This window comes from Melospiza melodia, unplaced genomic scaffold (genome assembly GCF_035770615.1).
Source record: "Melospiza melodia melodia isolate bMelMel2 unplaced genomic scaffold, bMelMel2.pri scaffold_54, whole genome shotgun sequence".
NCBI lineage: Eukaryota > Metazoa > Chordata > Aves > Passeriformes > Passerellidae > Melospiza > Melospiza melodia.
This window is the reverse complement of record NW_026948798.1, coordinates 1075189-1094963: the sequence shown is the minus strand read 5'-3', so window position 1 is coordinate 1094963 and position 19775 is coordinate 1075189.

Here is a 19775-nt window from a genome sequence, read left to right as displayed (position 1 = left end):
CCCATAAAATACAGATTGCTCTTTCCCCTTCACTTACCTTGCTGTGTGAGTGGAGACACTCTCTCCTTATCACTGAGAATTTTTGCCCTTCAGCACCTCACATTTAATCAAAGATGATGTACTACCTTGGCACCATCAATGAAAACAGCCCTGCCCTCGTGGCAGTGTTTGCAAAGTCTTCCCTCCTCCTGTCCCCACATGTGACAGACAGAACCATCCCCTTCTGTCCAAACTGTGCCTGAGCTGAGTGAGGGCTCCAGGAGCTCAGGAGGGTGCAAGAGCACCGCACGTGGGAAGGTTTTGCAAAGCTTCCTAAGCACCAGTAAACTCTGGGTTTGCCAGTCTTCCCCTGCAATGTTGTCCTACTCAAGAATGATCTTGGAGGACACTGTGCCTCCAGCTCACTCAAGTAAAGTTTGTTTTTTTCAAGGCTTGAATAGAGGAAAATGAAAATTGTGGTTTTTAGAGTGAAATTTGGGGGTTGGTGCAGCTGGGTTTGCTCCACTATTTGCTGTGGAAAGTAGGGTAAAAGCTTTAAATTCCCAGCAGAAGCTGACTACCAGCCCACACAGACCTGAATGAGGCCCAGGTGGGCTTGCTGCACGCTGGTCCAAGGGAAAAGCTGGAACAAAATCCCCTTTCATTGCAGATGGAGTCTGTACTGGCATCTCCAGGGCTGTCTGTGGTACTACACGGCAATCCAGCCAGAAACTGTGGATATGAGAGTTCCAACAGCAACCTGCTTCTCCAGGGTGAGGGACAAGGCCAGCCCAAAAGCCTGGAAGGTGCTCTGGGCACTGGAGAAGGCCAGGCTGTCCTTGTGCAGGGATGGCCTTCAAAGGGGACCTCACACCTTGTGCTGCTGACCAAGGGCAGCTGGTGGCCTTCCACAAAATGCTTCTTTTGTCCGGCTCTTGGAAAAGTTCCAGCCAGCAACAATTCCTGCTGCTCACACCAGCCCTTTCCAAGCAGGAGGAATTTCAGCAGCAGCCTGAGAGCATAGTGGCAGGAGAATAAAATACTCAGCTGAGTGTTATCAACTCTCTGTCAGAAGCCACATCCTCAGCCCCTCATCTCCTCCAGTTGTCTCAGATGTGGAGGAAGCAGCAGGAAATCTCTGATCCTGGAAGGGAAAGCAGAAGGAGGAGAGGCAGTGGCTGGTCCCTGGGGCCTTGGGAGCAGTGAGAGCCATCCAAAACAGGATCTCTGCTGGGCTGTGGAGATAAGAGTGACCAATCAGCAATGCCCTGTGTCAGACTGGAGCCATCTGTGAAAGTGAGCATGGAAATCTGATCTTGCAAAACAGAGGAAAAGGTGTCCTTGGGTATTTGCCAAAGCTTGCAGGGGCTCTGAGCTACCTGGTCTAGTGGAAGGTGTCCCTGCCCATGGCAGAGGGGTTGGATCTAGAGGGTCTTTAAGGCCCCTTCCAACTCAAGCTCCTCTGTGAGTCTGAATTACAAACCCACAATGACAAAGAGAACACAGCAAACCTGGTCTTTGCTGCGATGTTGGAGGTTGCTGCAGTCACTTGTGTCACCTGGAGACTGGTTTGGATCTGGAGAAATTTTCATGGTCTCACAGTATTTCAGTGTGACTTTCCTGGTTCAGGGCCCCAAAAGATGCCAGAACAGATTATCTGCAAGCACAGAATTGGTTAAGCTGCCTGTGAACCTGATGGGAGAAGTGTATTCATGTTATTGCAGCATTTACCCTGTACATGTGATATTTGGTTTCCATTTTGAAGATGCAATGTTCTTGCACAATGCTTGTACATGCAAAAATACTGGCTTTACATCCTAATTCCATCTTCACACAAAGATGTGTAATCCATCAGAAATGTTTAACACAGAGCCATATTAGCTTTGGGCTCGGTGGTATGGGTTGTTTAAAGTGTGTCATGAGTAATGGCAGCTCTTACAAATACCCCTCTTGTTAATTTGGGTCTGCCCTTTATCAGCCCTGTTGCATAGAAATCACTTCTTTACAGCGGAGACTAAATGAAATTCCTTCATACAGATGAGAATTGTGCAATTCAGGCTGATTAAAGGGGAAGTTTCCTGTTATTAAGAAAGGACAATCTAGATAACCTGTTTGCTGTACATCCTGGAGGGGCTTTGCAGTTAAGAGTGAAAAGGAAAAAGACATTTCTCTTAAGAAGTGTCTTGAAAGAGCTTTTTGTATTACCAGAAGCAGTTACACTGATATTGACCTCCACAATTAGAAATGCACAACAACCACTTAGGTGACTAAATCTGGCCATGACTTTTAGCTGCAATTCCAAAATCTAATCAAATATGTTGCTATCCTTTAAACAAGGAAGGACAGCACAAATACCAACAATTCTCATCAGCCTTCTGGGTTGGAAAGACCATTTAATTTATGCTCCCTTAGCTGTCAGCCTAAACTCTGCTGTGCAAACCTTAGGTCTATGTTGGACCTTATAAACTTCTTGAGCATCAACTTAGGTGCAACCCTGCTACAAAACCCTTCAGGCACCACACTGATTTAGAGTGGCAGGACTTCACTGTTCTAGCAGAGAATTTTATTTACTTGCTCCTGCAAGTCATTTCCAGAGTGGAAGTGCAATCAGCGCCTTGCTATCTGGATGTGATAGGATTTTCCTCCTGTCCCAACAGACAACAGGGGAAGAGATTTTTTTCTATTATACCATTACATCTAAATCTTTGGTTTGAGAGCAAAAGGAAAATGTTCCTTTAAGAGGTAATGTTGCTGTGCCTGTGTGGGCGCAGCTGGTGATAGAGAGACAATGAATCTTGTTTCTTGATCAGAAGGCTTGATTTATTAAGATATGATATATAATACATTATGACTATACTACATAGAATATAGAGAGAGGTTTGCAGAGCTGCTAGCTAAGCTAAGAATAGATAGAAAAGAATCCCAAACAAAGTTGTGTCCAGGGACTCAGTCCCCTCACTTGCCCTGGTGATTGGCCCTTAATTATAAACATAGGAAATGAGCCAATCAAGGTGTCCCTGTTGCATTCCACAGCAGCTGATAATAATTGTTTACCTTCTCTTCGGAGGCCTCTGGCCTCCCGAAGACACAGAAATCCGAAAGAAAGGATTTCTGTGGAGAAATGTCTGCGACATCTCACCTTTCTAAATTGTATAAAATAAAAGAAAAATGCTGATGTGGAATGAACAGGAAGTTTCTTCACCTATAGAATATACAATAACTAACAAACCACTAAAACCATGCTATAATATAAGAAAAATGCAAAATACAATGTAAAGCGAATTTGAGTCCATGCAGATGAATTTCAGGAACAGTCCAAGAGCCGAAGTTGTTTCCCTTGGAATATCTGAGAGTCCTTTTGGTCCTGAAACAGACTTCTGCAAAAGAGTTCCATCAATAGTTATCAAAAACCATTGACAGTCTTAATAAAATTTGAAACGATTTGAAACAACTTGAACAATTTTGGAATGTCCTTTCTGGCCCTTCAATGCTTCAGCGCTTCAGAGCTGCTGCCCAGTATTTTCAATCTTTTTTATTTAATTTTTAAATTTTTTTCTTTTTTTTTTTTTTTTTTTTTTTTTTTTAACCGAAAAACAAAAGAGCAGCAGCCAGGGGCAGAGCAGTGCCAGAGAAGGAAAGGCCCTGGGGGCCCTGGCCCATGCTGTACCAGGAACCCCAAAACTGGCTCACACAGGGGGACCCGGACCGGTAGGACAAACCACAATTCCTAAAATCATCAAGAGGCCAAATGATGGCCCTGGCCCAGGAACCTCCTGAGCCCAACGGCCCAGGCCAAACTCATAAGGAAGGCTCTGCATTCCCGCAGGCCTGAACCTTGCTGCAAGCACAATGGCAGCACGGGTAGTGAGACGCTTCCTTTCCCCAAAACCACTGAGGCATGCCAGCAGCAGGGAAATAGAAGCCTTACCCAGCAATCCCATCTGGGGTCTGGAGACATTTGCTCCCCACAGCAAACCAGCTATGGTCTCCTCCAATTGTGCCCTCTCCCTCGGCAATGCATCGGGTTTGTCTCTCATCCGCCCCGTGGCATCATCCCCATCCCCTCCGGGCTGGGGATCAAAGGCAGAACTCTCTGGATGCACCTGCCCCCCCATGCCACTAGGGCACAAGAGAGGCGGCGGCCTCCATGGGACAATCCCCGAAAAACCACCCCCCAAACCGCCGAGAATGCTGATCTTAAAAACAGGCAGCTGGACTGCCACAACAGTCAGCTGGCGGGCAGCCCCCGCTCCACAGAAGGAGAGACCCCCCGCCGGGGCAACTGCTGGGACGTCCGGTGGAAGCAGCGGGGAGGGAGCCGGAACTGGGGAGGGAACCGCGCTGAGCGTGGGATCCGCCGCGAGCTGCTCCGAGGGTCCCGCGGGCTCAACGCCGTTTTCAGCCCCATCCTGAACAGGAACCGTCTCGGCTGGAGCAGGCGGGGACGCTCGGGAACACGCTGTTGCTGCGTCCCTTGGCTCTGAGAGCGGCGGTGGGCACGGCACGGGCATCAGCGGAACCTGGAGAAGCGGCGGAGCGTCGCCGTTGCTTAGCAACAGGTCAATCGCCGAAGGTGTTGTCTCTTCCACCTTCTCCGACACAGGCGCTGGCAGGGGCGGGGATGCCGGTGAAACCGCGGGCGGGATCTCCTGGAGTGACGGCTCTGGCAGGGCCTTGGAGGAAGCCTCAGAGACCGGTGCCACCCCCATGTCTGAAGGCGGAGTCTGAGAGGCCGGCGCTGGCTTGAGCGGCCACTCCCATCCCCCCAGAGAGAGAGAAGGGGGGGAAGGAGAACACTCCATCTGAGCATGCTCCGGAGCAAGAGTAAAAAAAACTTCTTCACCCTGCGAAGTTTCGCCCCCCCGCGCCGTGAAGCAGGGGGGGCTGGGAAGAAAAATGTCCTCCCCCACTGGGTCTTCTGCCAAAGGCGGTGGAAACGGAGCCCGGCCATAACAATTAGAGATCCATTGAAAACAAGCTGCTCTGCGTTTCAGGACTGGGAAAAGCTTTATAAATGCTGGGTAGATAGAAGGCAGGACACGTCCCTCAATGTAGACTCGCTGGATAATGGAGTCCATGCACTCCCAGACAAAAACATCTAAAGCATATAAGACATCAGCAAAGAACCCAAAAAGCTTTGCCCATCGAAAGAATTCATAGATATCTGTTTCTGACAAAAGGAAACTGTCTTCCCTGCACCAATATTTCCAGAGGGCCATGATTTTTTCCTCTGAAGGAGTAAAATGAACCACGTACTTCAAAGGGAATCTCCCCCATATAAACAGCCATAATTTTCTTGCGGCTGAACCCTCAGGGATAGAAAAATGAACAGTACCTTTTGAAAGAGTCCAGCTTGCTCTGGCCAGCTCTGCAGGTATGCTGCTCTCGTCTACCATGTTTCCTGAAGGTTTTTCAGAAGAAGGTGGTTCTGTTGTGGTCAGCCTTGGCTGTGAACTCTGTCCATATCAGGATCTTCAGTTCTTCAGCTCCTGGCTTGAATCCACTTTTTTGATCACTTCAGAGCAGCCATCAAATGCTACACATACAGGATTTTACCCAGTGCAGCAATTTGCTCCTCTGGTCTTATCAGATTAATTTTTGCTCTGACACGAGGGGTCACCAGATATTACAGCGACCTGAGTGGGCGCAGCTGGTGATAGAGAGACAATGAATCTTGTTTCTTGATCAGAAGGCTTGATTTATTAAGATATGATATATAATACATTATGACTATACTACATAGAATGCAGAGCTGCTAGCTAAGCTAAGAATGGATAGAAAAGAATCCCAAACAAAGTTGTGTCCAGGGACTCAGTCCCCTCACTTGCCCTGGTGATTGGCCCTTAATTATAAACATAGGAAATGAGCCAATCAAGGTGTCCCTGTTGCATTCCACAGCAGCTGATAATAATTGTTTACCTTCTCTTCGGAGGCCTCTGGCCTCCTGAAGACACAGAAATCCGAAAGAAAGGATTTCTGTGGAGAAATGTCTGCGACAAGGTAAGTTCTGCCTGGACTTTTTGGCATGAGGACAAACTGTGGTGTGCTGGCAGGAGCAGCACTGTCCCTGTGGGTGCAAACCCCCTGAAGGATGAACAGGCTGCTGTCACAGGGGCCACACCTGCAGCATGAAAACCCACCGTGCCATTAACTCGATGCAAAGTAAACACAAGTGACACAGCTCTGCATCCTCAGCAAGGACTTGCCTCTGCAGAGATGTTACTGACAGTCTCAGCTCTTGTTTGCAAGGGCTGTTAGATTGTCACACAAATCAACCACCTCTCCCTCTCTTGTCCTTCTTGGCGTCCGGCTGCTGAGCTGCTGCTGAGAAAGAAGAGGCAGAGTCCTTCAGGGCAAACGGGGACTTTCCAATGGGAAGAAACTTCCTCCTTTCTTTTGTTTTCAGTGACAACAGAGGGGTTTGTCATCAGTCCCTGTGTCAGCAGGGAAATTGTGCCTGCCTATCACACCTAGGTGTCGAAGGAAGGAGACCAGGACACCAGGTGGTTCATCACAGGTCCAGTTTATTGAAGAAAGCATCAAACACCTATACAGCAAATAATAAGCTTATGAATATTCTGTAAGCCAAGCAATCTATTGGTTAAACTATACCATTAACTCTTCCTCATTCCTTAGGGGTTACATCTCTCTTTTCTCATGTCTCTTTCACTATTTGTTATCGTACTACAGCTAGGTCCAAGGACACACTATCTGAAATAAACAAAAAGGGGCCAGGAGACTTCTTCTCCTGTGTAATGCCTTTATTAAAAAGTGATCAGCTCAGGATTGGGCGGCTCGACGGGTCTGCAGCGTCCGCCATCTCTCCCAAGGCGACTCAGAGGAGGAGGATATGCACAGCTCTGTCCACCAGGGGCAGAGCTGGGGATCAGATCCTCTTGGGAGCCTTCAGGGTCTCCTGATCCCATAAGATGGTGCCCCTCCCACTCAGTCGGCCTGGTCTCACCGCCGGGGTCAACTCCCATGGTCAGGGCGAGAGGGTCCGAAGGTGTTCTGCGTCTCTGCAGGCTCAGCACTCGGCTCCTCACGTCCAGACATCACTCCAGTCTCTCAACTCTTAGGTGGCTCGTTGTTTTTGGGGTTTCTCCATGAGTTTGGAGATGGGGGTCCCACAAAGCATTCTGGTCTTGCGAGTCACTTTGCATAACCCCCCCCACCTTCTCAGGGGTCTTCCCTATTCTGAGAAAGGTAAAACTTAGCTTCGGGCAAGGTCCCCACCCAGGAGAAGGGCCATTACCTCGCCCCAGCCAGGGCTTTTACTAATACAAAAACAACCATTAACGACAACGACCCGTGATTACAATAACAAAGGCAGCAGCCCAGCAGTAGTGGTAACTTTTTCTCACAAAAAAAATATTAACCAAATTTTTGTTCATAACAGTCCCCCCTCTTTTTCTTTGATAGAGCTTAAATTCTAAGCTCGCATCAACTCCCATTTTTTTTTTTTTTTGACTCTACTATAAATCCCTTGTGCACTTTGGTAATCATGGTTACTTAACCTTGTTACTTTCCTTGGTTTCTTCTGGTTGGTCTGCACGGCCAGTACTATTTTACTAAAACAGATAAACAAGCATAGTAAAAAGAGCAATCCTCCAAGTATACACACACTGAGAAAAACTACCTTCTCCCATGCATCCTTTTTGAAAATCTTTAGGTTCTCCCACCCACTGGGATCAAGTGTAGGAGTTTGTTCCTCATTATTTACACATGCTAACCTTTTTAATTCGTTTGAAATGTTCCTAATAATTGAATTCTTTATTTTTAATACTGCCTGGAGCCGGATAACTTTGTTTAACATAGATATTGGGATCCGAATTTGGCTTTTACAATTTTGGATTTTCTCAATTTCTGTTCCACTTTGCTTGTTCTGTTTAATTTCTCCCAAATCATTATATATAGGAACTCCCAAACTTGATCCAGTTTCTTTGGGTAATAAGAAAATTGGTTTTATAACTCCAGCGGTGCAGCTGCCAGACGAGATCAAATCTAGGGGTTTAAGGCTCCCCTGAAATGTGTTCCAAAAGGGGTTTATCTCTTTTTCAGTACACTCATATAAATACTTGTAACAAACAATTTTTCTTACCATTTTCACCATTTCTGTGCTTTTTACTAGATCTGCTGGGCTTGTTTCAGCAACATCCCATTCAAAGCACAACCAGGCTTCCCCTATAGGGCACTCTCCTAGGAGTGGCTGCCTAAAAGTGGCAGTATTGTATATTATCCAATACACTCTCTTATTTTTTTTGATAAAAGACCAATTGGGAGAGGTTAACACAATCAGGGTTAGAACTGATGTGGACTCTCGACAAGGAGCTCACTTCCTCCTCACAGAGGGGTTGATAGCATTCATTGCACGGCTCAGCTGGGCTCCCCTGAGCACCACCAGCAATCAGAGCCATCATTACTACCCTTCCCAAGAGTCCGGTATGGGTCATCTCACACAGCCTGCCCACCCGGCATTGCCTCTTGGGGAACTTTACTGAGGAAAAGCTTCCAAGCTCTTCAGAGTCCCTTCTACCCGTTTCACTGGTTAAACCTCTCTTGGTCTGTTCCCTACCAATTTTGGTTTCCCCTCCCAGGGGAGTGTTCTGTAGAGGATTAACCTGGAGTCTTTAGAAATAAATTGGAGAATTAACCAGAATTACTTATTTACAGTCTTAAACTTTTTACCAACATAATTTACACAGAATAGTCTTAAAACATTTTAAGCAATATTAGAACTCTTAACAAACAATTTTTTCCCACACAGTTCAGTCTTTTTGACTCTTCCTTCTCAGAGTCAACTTTAAATCCTTTGGTCCTTTTACCACAGTGTACTCAGGTGATTTAGCTTGTGAAGCAGATGAATCTTGTCCAGCGCCGGGGGGTGAGAGTGGTGTAGACTCTGGTCCAATGCCAGAGGGGGAAGCTGATGTTGGATCCAGTCCCGTACCTGGGGGTGAGACTGGCCCTTTTATTCTTGTGATATGAGTCCAACCTTTTTCTTTGGTCCGCACAGCTGAATTTGTGATCAGGAGCACCTGGAAGGGGCCTTCAAATTTAGGCATTAATGTTCCCGTAGTCCATGATTTTATCAAAACCCAATCTCCTGGACTAATGTTGTGAACTTTTGTGTTGAGAGGGGAAGTTTGAGGAAGGTATCCTTTCTTTCTAAGTCCCTCCAGAGTTCTTCCAATTATTTCTAAATACTTTCTGGTAGCTTCTTCCCCTTCCAGATAGTCTCCTGTGCTATAAGGTGTTAACAAGAATGGCAGCCCAAACATCATTTCATAAGGTGAAATTCCTATGTCAGCCTGAGGTCTTGTTCTGATGCGCAATAGCGCTAGGGGCAAACACTTCAGCCAATTAATCTTTGTTTCTTCAATCAATTTAGTTAATACATTTTTGAGAGTTTTGTTCATTCGCTCCACCCTCCCAGAACTCTGGGGGTGCCACGGAGTATGCAACCTCCATTTCATTCCTAAAGCCTCAATTATATTTTGTAATGTTTGGGACACAAAATGTGGACCTCGGTCTGAGTCTATGGTGTTCACAATACCATATCTGGGGATAATATTCTCTAGGATTGCTTTTGCCACGACTTGAGCTGTTTCCCTCCTGGTCGGGAAGGCTTCTACCCAGTGTGTGAGATGATCAACTATAACCAGTAAATATCTGTATCCTTGCACTGGGGGCATTTCAGTGAAATCTATCTGTATGCTTTGGAAGGGTCTCAAGGCTAATTCCCTTCCTCCAGGTGCTACTTTTCTCATAACTTTCTGGTTCACTTTTTGACAAATGATACACCCTCTGGTAACAGCTTTAGCCAGGCTATATACCCCGATGCATAGGTTATTTCTTAGGAAATGATCACATAGTCCTTGGACTCCCCAGTGAGTTAATTTATGTAGTTCTGTTAGCACTGTCCAAGCCAGTGCTTTATTCAAAAACACCCGTCCATCTGAGGTTAACCACTCTCCCTGTTGTCCTTGATGTAACTTTAAATCTTTTATTGCTTCTAATTCTTCTTCACTAAATATAGGTTCCTCCCCTTTTTCAGGTGTCATTTTTGTCTTCAAAATTTTTACTGTGTCCCCTGGTTCTAGAACTGCTTCTTTGGCTATCTGATCAGCCAGTCGGTTTCCTTTAATTTCTAAACTGTCTCCTCTTTGGTGCCCCTTTATATGGACCACTGCTATTTCTATAGGTTTTTGTAGGGCCTCTAGTACTGATCGGACTAGGTTCTCATGGGCTAAGCTCTTTCCCTTTGAACTTAAATACCCACGTTCCTCCCATATTTTCCCAAATGTATGAACTGTCCCATACGCATATTGGGAGTCCGTATAAATGGCTCCCCGGTCCCCCTCCAGTAAGTCCAGTCCCCTTTTCAGGGCATATATTTCACAACTTTGGGCTGACCAGCTTGGGGATAGTTTCCCTTTTTCTGCAATTTGTAATGTTTCTCCATCTATAATGGCATAACCTGAAGCTCTTTTTCCATTTACTACCCTCGAAGAGCCATCTATGAATAAGCTTCTTCCAGTTGCTAGAGGCTGATCTTCCAAATCTTCTCTTACTTTTGTTTGGAGATAACCAATTCTAGACAATCATGTTCTAAATTCTCTATAGGCTCTCCCATTAGGAATTGTGCTGGATTGAGGGCATTTGATGTGATAAATTCTAAGTCCTCTGTATTCATTAGTATTATCTCATATTTTAATATTCTAGCATCGGTTAACCACTGCGGAGCTCTCTGTCTCAGTACTGCCTTAAGATCATGAGGAGTATGCACTTTAATTTTTCCCTGTAAGGTCAATTTTTGAGTCTCCTCTATCAGGATTGCAGTTGCTGCTACTGCCTGTATACAAACTGGCCAGCCTCTAGCCACTGGATCTAAAAATTTGGATATGTAAGCCACGGGTTTCCTGCACCCTCCCCACTCTTGAGTTAATACTCCATAGGCTATACCTCCTTCTGCACTCACAAACAGGTCAAAGCCCTTCCTGAGGTCTGGTAAGCTTAGGACCGGGGCAGAAGACAATTTGTTTTTTAAGTTTTCCAATTGTTGATCATCTTCAGCTGTCCAAATTAGGGGTTCTGGATCTACTAGTTTATTATACAGAAATTTCACACTCTGTGTGTATTGATCCAACCATAACTTACAATACCCGAACAAGCCCAGGAGTTTTCTCACATCTCTTTTCGTTTTTGGGGCCGGGAGAGCTAAAATACTTGAAATCCTGTCAGGGCTTAGTTTCTTATACCTCCCCCCCCCCATTATGTGCCCCAAGTATGTTACTTCTGATTGCACAAATTGTAGTTTCCCTTGGGAAACTTTTAGTCCTTTCTTCCCCAGAAAATTCAAAAGTTTAATACTAGTTTGTCTGACCTGATCTTTTTCCTTTCCTGATACCATCAGGTCATCAACATACTGCAAGATCTGCACTTCTTGTTCAGGGACAAATTGTTCCAACAAACTCTCTAAAGCTTGTCCAAAGAGATTGGGGGATTCAGTGAACCCCTGTGGTAATCGGGTCCACCTTAGCTGTTGTCTCCTTTTCGTACTCGGGTCCTCCCATTCAAAGGCAAACCAATCTCTACATTCTGTTGCCAGAGGACACACCCAGAAAGCATCCTTCAAATCTATGACAGTGAACCAAGCATGTTCTCTTGGAATTCTGCTTAGGAGACTATATGCGTTGGGAACAACTGGATGTCTGGCAATGGTTCTTTTGTTGACTTCCCTCAAATCTTGTACCAGCCTATATTTCCCTTCAGCCTTTTTAACTGCCAGTATAGGGGTATTATGTGGTGACATGCAGGGTTCTAAAATTCTCTCCTGCAACAGTTGCTCAACGACTATAGCAAGCCCCTTCTTTCCTTCTAGGGAAATCGGATACTGTTTAACCCATATGGGTGAGATATCATCCTGCATTTTTATTGTTATCGCTGGAATGTCTAATAAGCCTCTCCCCCCTCAGCCCATACCTCAGGATTTATTTCTGCAACATCTCCTTGAGACAGCTTCATCACTTGTACTACCATCCTCCCTTCCCTTGGAACAATCCCAACACCCAAATGGACTTGCAGATCCCTTCCTAACAAACTTTTTTCTAAGTTAGGCAGATAAAGAAAATTAGCTTTACATTGCCTTGAGTTTCCAATTATTTTCACTTCTTCAATCACCGATGCTCTAAATGGTCTCCCCTCTGCACCCAATACTTCACAAAATTGTCTCCCAATTTCCATACCTTGTGGTATTTTGTTGAGACAGGACTTATCTGCCCCTGTATCAACCAAAAATTCAAATTCCTCATTTAGGGGTCCCACTTCAACATTTACCAAGGGCTCTTCTAGATGTTTCATCAAGTCCCCTATAGTAAAAAGCCCTTGACACTCCTAGTCCTTCCCCTTAAGAATCCTTCCTAAATTGTCCTGTTCCTTGGCTATTGCCTCATCGAGACTGAGCTTTTTACAAAACCTCCTGATGTGTCCTGCCTCCCCACAGTAATAACACTGTCGTCCTCTCAAAGGGACTTCTTGAGGTCTCTCAACCCTTCGTGCACCGGTCAGTACTGGCCTACCTCTGCCTCCCCCTGATGGTGGACCCGCCCACCCTGCACTTTCTCTAGCTACAGCAACCATGATCTTAGCCTTGGCCTTTACTTTTTCTTCCTCCCTCCTTAAATACACCTTCAATGCCTCCTTTAATAACTCATTAATGTCCTTCTCTTGCCAATCTTCCATCTTTTCCAGTTTTCTCCGTATATCAGGCCAAGATTTGGTAACAAATTGGACTTTTAGTAGCATTTGACCTTCCGGGGTGTCTGGGTCTATTCTAGAGTACAACTGGAAGTTCCGCCTTAGGCGATTAAGCCAGGCAGCAGGAGCTTCATCTTGTGTACCCTCAAATGCCAATTGGGTATTAGTTCCTTTGGGAACTGACTCTTTGATCCCCCATATTATCAAAGATCTATATTCCCTCATGGCCAGTTGGGCTCTGTTTGTGGCAATTTCTGTTCACCTGTTGGCACCTGGGGTCCTGGACTGTTATCTTTCTCCCAAATTTTTATGCCAGCCACCCTTATCATCTGGACCTCTTCTGGGGAAAATAATATACTCAGGATGGAATTCATCTCCCCCCAAGTGTAGATATTTGGACCTAGAAATTGATCCACTTGGTTGGCTATGCCCACTGGGTCCTCAACTAAATGCCCCAACTCTTTCTTGAATCCTCTCACCTCAGAAGCAGTTAGGGGAGCATTCACAAAGCCAACACCGGCCACTACTCCTCCCATAGGAACCTCTCTGAGGGGAAAGAGTCTCTCTGCCTTGGAGGTCTTGGATCTGGTGCTACAGTAAGGCCCATCTTCAGATGCCAAACTACTTTGTGGGTTCTCTGCGTTACCCTGAATGTTCTGCCCATCAGCAGGTGTATTTGCTGATAGCTGTTTACTGGGCTGGGAGGCATTTGTGTCCCAACTAGGAGGAGGTAAAGGGACAGCAATAGGAGGGGGAGAGGGACCTGAGTAGATATTAAGCGGAGCTGGAGAAGGGGTGGAGAATGCAGCAGGTGGAGTAGGCGCTTGTAGTGGTGCAGAAGGAACTGGAGGAGATACTGGGTTTATCATAGCGGAAGCTGAAGAGGTAGAAGGAGGAATTTGAGCAGGTGGTAATGAGATGGCAGCCGGGGGAGGAACCGGACCTGCCATTTGAGGTGCTTGAAGAAGAGGATTATAAGGTGGAGGGGCAGAAGGAGGCAAATAATCCAGGGGGTCCCATCTTTTACTAGTTCTATCATCCCCTCCTTCTTTACCCTCTTTCTTCCTCTGTACCTTACAAATTCGCACCCTTTCATCCCAAACAGCGCTCTTTAACCAGCAAGCCACATACAATAATTGCTCAGGATCAGTATCCCCTTGAGCTGTCAGATAATTATTTAATTGTTGGCACATCCACTTATCCTTTGTCCCACACCAAGGCCATCCTCCTTGCAACTCTAATTCTGGCCACGCTTCCATACAATAATGGATCATTTTCACTTTATCTAATCCCTCTGTGGCCTCTATAGAATCCCATTTTACTAACAGTTCTCCTAAGGGACTACTAGGAGGTATATCTCTCAGTCTCTTGCCAGTCTTTTTACTACTACAACATCCCATTTTTCAGGTCTCAATAAAAAATCCCAAAGGTGCCTCTACTGACTGGGAATTTCAATAAAAAACCTTCTTTGAGGAGCTCCAGCCTCCTCCACTGAACTTCAAATTTCTGCCTGATGCTCAGGACTTTATACTGAAACAACTGCCCAATCTCTTGATTGCCCAACTCCCCAGCGTCAGGTCTTACATCTATCGGGACTTGAACACACGAAGCCTCGGCCAAGAATCCGGGTCATGCCTGACTCCCTCAGTCAGGAAAAACAACTGCCTGATTTTTAGTTTGCCTAACCTGCCAATTTTTAGGCTTCACCGTATCAGGACTTAAAAGCAAACCGCAGCCTCCTTCGCTGGGGTTTGTGCCTGACTCCCTTTGTCAGGACTTTGGGGTGCGTGCCACTCATACACAGTAATTCACTCCGCACGCCCGGAGTGGGTGGTCCCTTTATTCCCCCTTGGGAGACGACTTCACTCACACTCGCGTCCCCCTGTTCCTGGCCGGTTTTCTCGCGATAAAGCCGGAACCGCAGTACTGAGGGGTCCACTCTCGCTTCGAAGGTCCAGCTGCCGGCCCTCGTCTCACTCACACACACATGCGCACGTCTCCCACTCCCGCCACCGAGTTTCTCACCAGTCCGGTGCTCCGGTGCTCCTCTGCATCGCTGTCCTGAGCCAATCCCTCTGGTCCTGGTAGCCAGCTGTCCTCTGAAGATCCAAGATGGCCAGTCCTGAGTCCTCTTGCGGCGTGGCTATTCCGGACGAGAGCCCCCAGCTGAAAAAAAACAAAAGGGCCAGGAGACTTCTTCTCCTTTTTAATGCCTTTATTAAAAGTGATCAGCTCAGGATTGGGCGGCTCGACGGGTCTGCAGCATCCCGTGGTCTCTCTCCCAAGGCGGCTCAGAGGAGGAGGATATGCGCAGCTCTGTCCACCAGGGGCAGAGCTGGGGATCAGATCCTCTTGGGAGCCTTCAGGGCCTCCTGATCCCTGTCAGATGGTGCCTCGGTCCGGGTCTCCCAGACCTCCCAGACCTGTCCCGGGGGATCTCGAGGACAGGGTGAGGAACGATGAAGGTTTCCCACATCTCTGCAGGCCTAGTGCTCTGCTCCTCACATCCAGACATCACTCCAGTCTCTCAACTCTTATTTGGCTCGTTGTTTTTGGGGTCTTCTCAGTACAGTGGAGGACCATGCTGCATTGGTCTTGGAGTCACTTTGCATAACCCCCCCCACCTTCTCAGGTGTCTTCACTATGAGAAAGGTACAACTTAGCCTCGGGCAAGGCTCTGCTAATACAAAAGGAGCGATTACCCTCAACGACCCGTAATTACAATAACAAAACACACAGAACTTGGGCAGGGCCAGTGGTCTGGCTGCCTTTTTGAAACTTTTTCTCATAAAAAAAATATTAACCGAATTTCTGTTCATAACACCCCTAAGAGCTTAAGCTAATGGTAAACAACTGCAGCTTATTCATTTCACAGAAATTGTGAGAAAAGACATTGCAAATATTGAGGAATGTAGTGCAATATTGATGGGCATCCCTCAGTTATCCAGACAGACTGATGTCACTGGCAAAATTCCCTCTTTTCCAAAGGCTTTTATTTGCTTTGGCTGTACTTCCTATGGCTGCAGGTCACATTTCCCTTGATTTAAGGAAGTATCTTGGCAGGTATTCTTGGTGATATATTTTGCTAATTCTGCCCTTGGAGGAATTACTCAGTTCTGCAGTCCTTATTACACGCCCTGTTCTAAACTACTTTTATGCTATTTTTCCTCTCTCTGTGTTTTCACACTTGTTCAACAAGGTTTTCTTTCTAAGAATATTAATCACAATATCCCAAAGGATTAAAAAATGCTTAGGTATTTTTTCCCTCACTATTTACTAAAAAAAAAAAAATAATTAAAAAAAAACTGTATGCATGCTCGATGTAAAATACAAAGAGAAATAAACTTGAGACTTCTCCCAAAAACCTTAAAAAAAACCCCATGTATTCTATAAAACCCAGGGTATTCATCTACAAAAATGGGCATGTTCTAGAAGAGAAAATTTGTGCAACAGTTCTGTACAGAATTCTATGCTTTCAAGCTTTTTGCCCTTCAGGGGCAGTGCCATTCTCTGAACTGTAATGCTCTGAGCCTGTTCTGCTCACCATGGCAGCTTTCTGCTCTCCCCTGGTACAGATCATCCTCCCAGCAAAGGGGGAGTGCAGCCACCACAACTCGCAGCACCTTCCCACACAGCAAGAACCTGAAGGACAGAGATGGCTTTCACCAGCTGCTGTGGGTTCTAATAGTGCCACCTCTCAGCTGCTGAAAGCCTGAATTTCTGTGTTGCAGTGTGTTAGTTTATTGAGTCAAATGTTCTATTATATAGTGGTATGTTCAAGTGTTCCCCCAGTTATTAGAGTTAGTTTCTCCCCTATGTTGTGCCCTCCTACCCAAGTGTCCCTCGAGGAATCCCCTCCCTCCTCACCAGATTTTTCCCTGTTTGTCAAGACAACCCAGCCCCTTTGCCCCATCCATCAGCCCAAACCCTACTCTTTGTTCCAGAAAGTTCCCTGTCCCTCCCCCTAAGATCCAATCCCTATCCCAAAGCTCTCTCCTCCCCTTGTTCTGATTTGTTGTAGCCCTCAAAACCACACCCCAAGAGTCGCTTTTTGGTTACTATATGGTGTCCACCCCCTGTTTTGAAAGATTTTAAAAACCTGTGCATAGGGGTGTTGGGGGTTCTTTAAACATCTGTTCCCTTTGGGAATTCTGCCCTGTGAACCTTCCCCTTTCCTCTCCTGATGAATTTGCTGCACTTTACACCGCAGAAGAGCCTCCTTTGCTTCCTTCACTCGGTCCTCCAGGGGTCTTTGCTGCTAGGCATTTGGCCTAGAGGTTCTGGTTAAGGCAAAACCCTAACCTAGCCAGGTCCCCACTCTTGCCATTGTCCCTGGAGCATCACAGAGCTAGCCAGGGCTGCGGAGGGCAGTGACAGTGACCCATGCCCTGGCATGTCACAGCCCCGAGAGCCACACCTGCCAGGCCACAAGCCCCAGCCCTGGTGCCCACTGCGGCCTCAGGGGTTCCTGGGCATCCTCACCCTGGGTGCAAAGGCAGCCTCAGGAGCCCCCCAGGGCGCTCTGGATCCAGGCTGCAGATGCTCTAAAGCCAGTACTGAAAGGGACATGGATGGGGACTGCAGCTGGATTTCCAGTGCTCACCACTCCTGACTACTCTGTAACTGAACCCAAACCTCATTGGCAGCACCTTGAGCATATTGACCCTGCTCGCCCCTCCTGGAACGTGGTGTTCTCACATCATACACCAGCCTCTTGCAGGGAGTGACCAGCTCACAGCTGCTCTGCTACCCTGGCCTTACTTTCTCTTTGCCAGCAATGAACTTAACGGATACACTCCTGAGAAACCTAGCACAACATTTGCTTCTCAGGAGCTCTTTGGTAAAAAACTCCACTAATCCCTAGTTTTTGCACAGAGAAGGAGGTCCTGACATAAGGCACAGGCACAGGCAGGGCTCTGGCGTACGAATTCCTGAGCCGCAGGATTCCACCCATTGTTGTTCCTAGCTGCTTTGCTGATATTTTAGAGCCAGTTCTGGACAGGGGCTGCTGCTGACAGGGTAGGAAAATTTGGAGAAGAAAAGGTGCAGGAGACAACTGAAAAAAAAACCAAGGGGGAAACCCCTTAGAAATACAGAGCACAACAGAAGTCCTTGGAGATGGTTCAATAGAAAATGCCAGCAGCAGTGAGCAGAGCCCAAGGTTGCTCACTGCCACCCCAGGGGCTCCTCAGTCCCCTGCTGGTTTGTGTCTGATGCAGCCCTGCCTGGAAAGGGCTCCAGGCTCTGGAGTTCCCAGCTTGCTCCAGGCTACATTCTTAGCAGCACTGAAAGAAGAGGTGAAACAAAGAGCCATTTTCTGTGCTGCCTGCAAACTCTTCTCTTTCACTGCCATTGCCAGAGATCATCCCTCCGTCTGCTTGGCACTATGCCTGCTGCATCCTTATCCCTGTCCCTTGCATGAGCTCCTGCACATTGGCACTCGCTGTCCCACATCATGAACAGAGAGAGCTGTGTCAGAAGAGCAAGGAGTGCATTTTCTTGTTTGTGAGATGCAAAGCTGTGTTTCGTGTCAGGTACAAACAGGCAAGGTGTGTATTTGTGAATGCAAAATGTGTGGACCCCGACAATGGGAGAGCTGTGCATTCTAATAATAACTGCGGAAAGTAAAGCATGGAAAAAGGCCTTTGAACCTATCTTTTGTTTGCAAATTAACCCCAGTTGATTTAGGAGCATTGGAATTAAGGTGTTAAAGATGTTGCTTTTTGCTTGCATTTAATCCATAAAAAGCTCTGCAATAATAACCTTTTGAAGTATAATTTTAGAATATTACTTTTATCCTTGAAACTGTAGCTTTGGAATATATATAAAGGAAATATGCTTATCTCACGCCTTATTGAAGCAGAGAAAAACAGCTTGAGAAAGGAAGATGAACATCACCTCAAGGGTTTATGGTTTCGACCAAAGGGAAGCTAGACATCACTGTTATGAGATTTATAGTCTCTGCAATTAAAAGGTGGACACACATCTGGGGAGCTGGACCCCACCAGATGGGATTCGTCTTTCTTCTTTCAGAAACTAGACCATCATCATCTGGGGATACTCCTTTGAGATACATCCTGAGAAATTAAAATCACAATAGTGTATGGAATTGTTATGTAATAATTTGGAATAAAAATTGCTGATGAGTAAAAGATTGGAAATAGAAACTACTGAAAAAAATTGATGAGTACCCCTATAAATACTTGTAACCCTCAACTATCGGTGTGCAGTTGGAGGGAAAACTTCCCCTGCTGTACCCAGCGCTGTATTGCTCATACTTTACCATATTAAATAATAAATTGATTGCTGCTTGAATATTGGCCTAGTCAAGCTTCTTATTCATAACACTGTTAGCTGTGCTCTTCTATGGGCTGCCCATAGCACTTGGTAATTAATATGCTGTCATGCTGTGAACTGAATTCACACCTTATAGGGCTGTGTTTACTGGGCCTGCTGGATCAGTGCCCACTTCCTTCCTCTGCTCCTCCTCACTCCAGGACTGTGAGAGACCAGCATGGGGTCAAAGACCCTGCAGTATCATTACCCTCTGGTAATGCTCAGAGGTCCTCTAAGGGCTGGGTAATGCACAGCATCTGGGTGTGGGGCATGTGCTAAGGAGAAAGAAAGAGTCTGTGAGAAAGCTGAGCTGCTCTTACATGGGACTGAAAAAATGACAGGAACTTTTTGGCATATAAAGCTTTCCTTCCATGTCAGGGACCAGGGAAGGCCTAATCAGCTGTGGCCCTACAGGGCAAGTCTGTGCTAACTCCCAGCACCAAGTGCAGGGCTGTGGGGCAGGGCTCCTACAACAACAGCACAGCTCTGTGGAAGAGCCCAGCCTTGCATCTGGGTTCCTGCCTGCTTCCCCTTTAGAGACAGCTGTGGCCCGAGGATTTGTGTCTGAGGGAGAGCTCCATCCTTGGACCTCCTGATCTTTCCCAAGTGGCCAAATGGGGATGCACCAGCAGCACTGCTGGGAAGGTGCTGGCTCAGTGGCTGTTTTTTGAGACTGTGCTCCCCATATCAGCTTTATATGT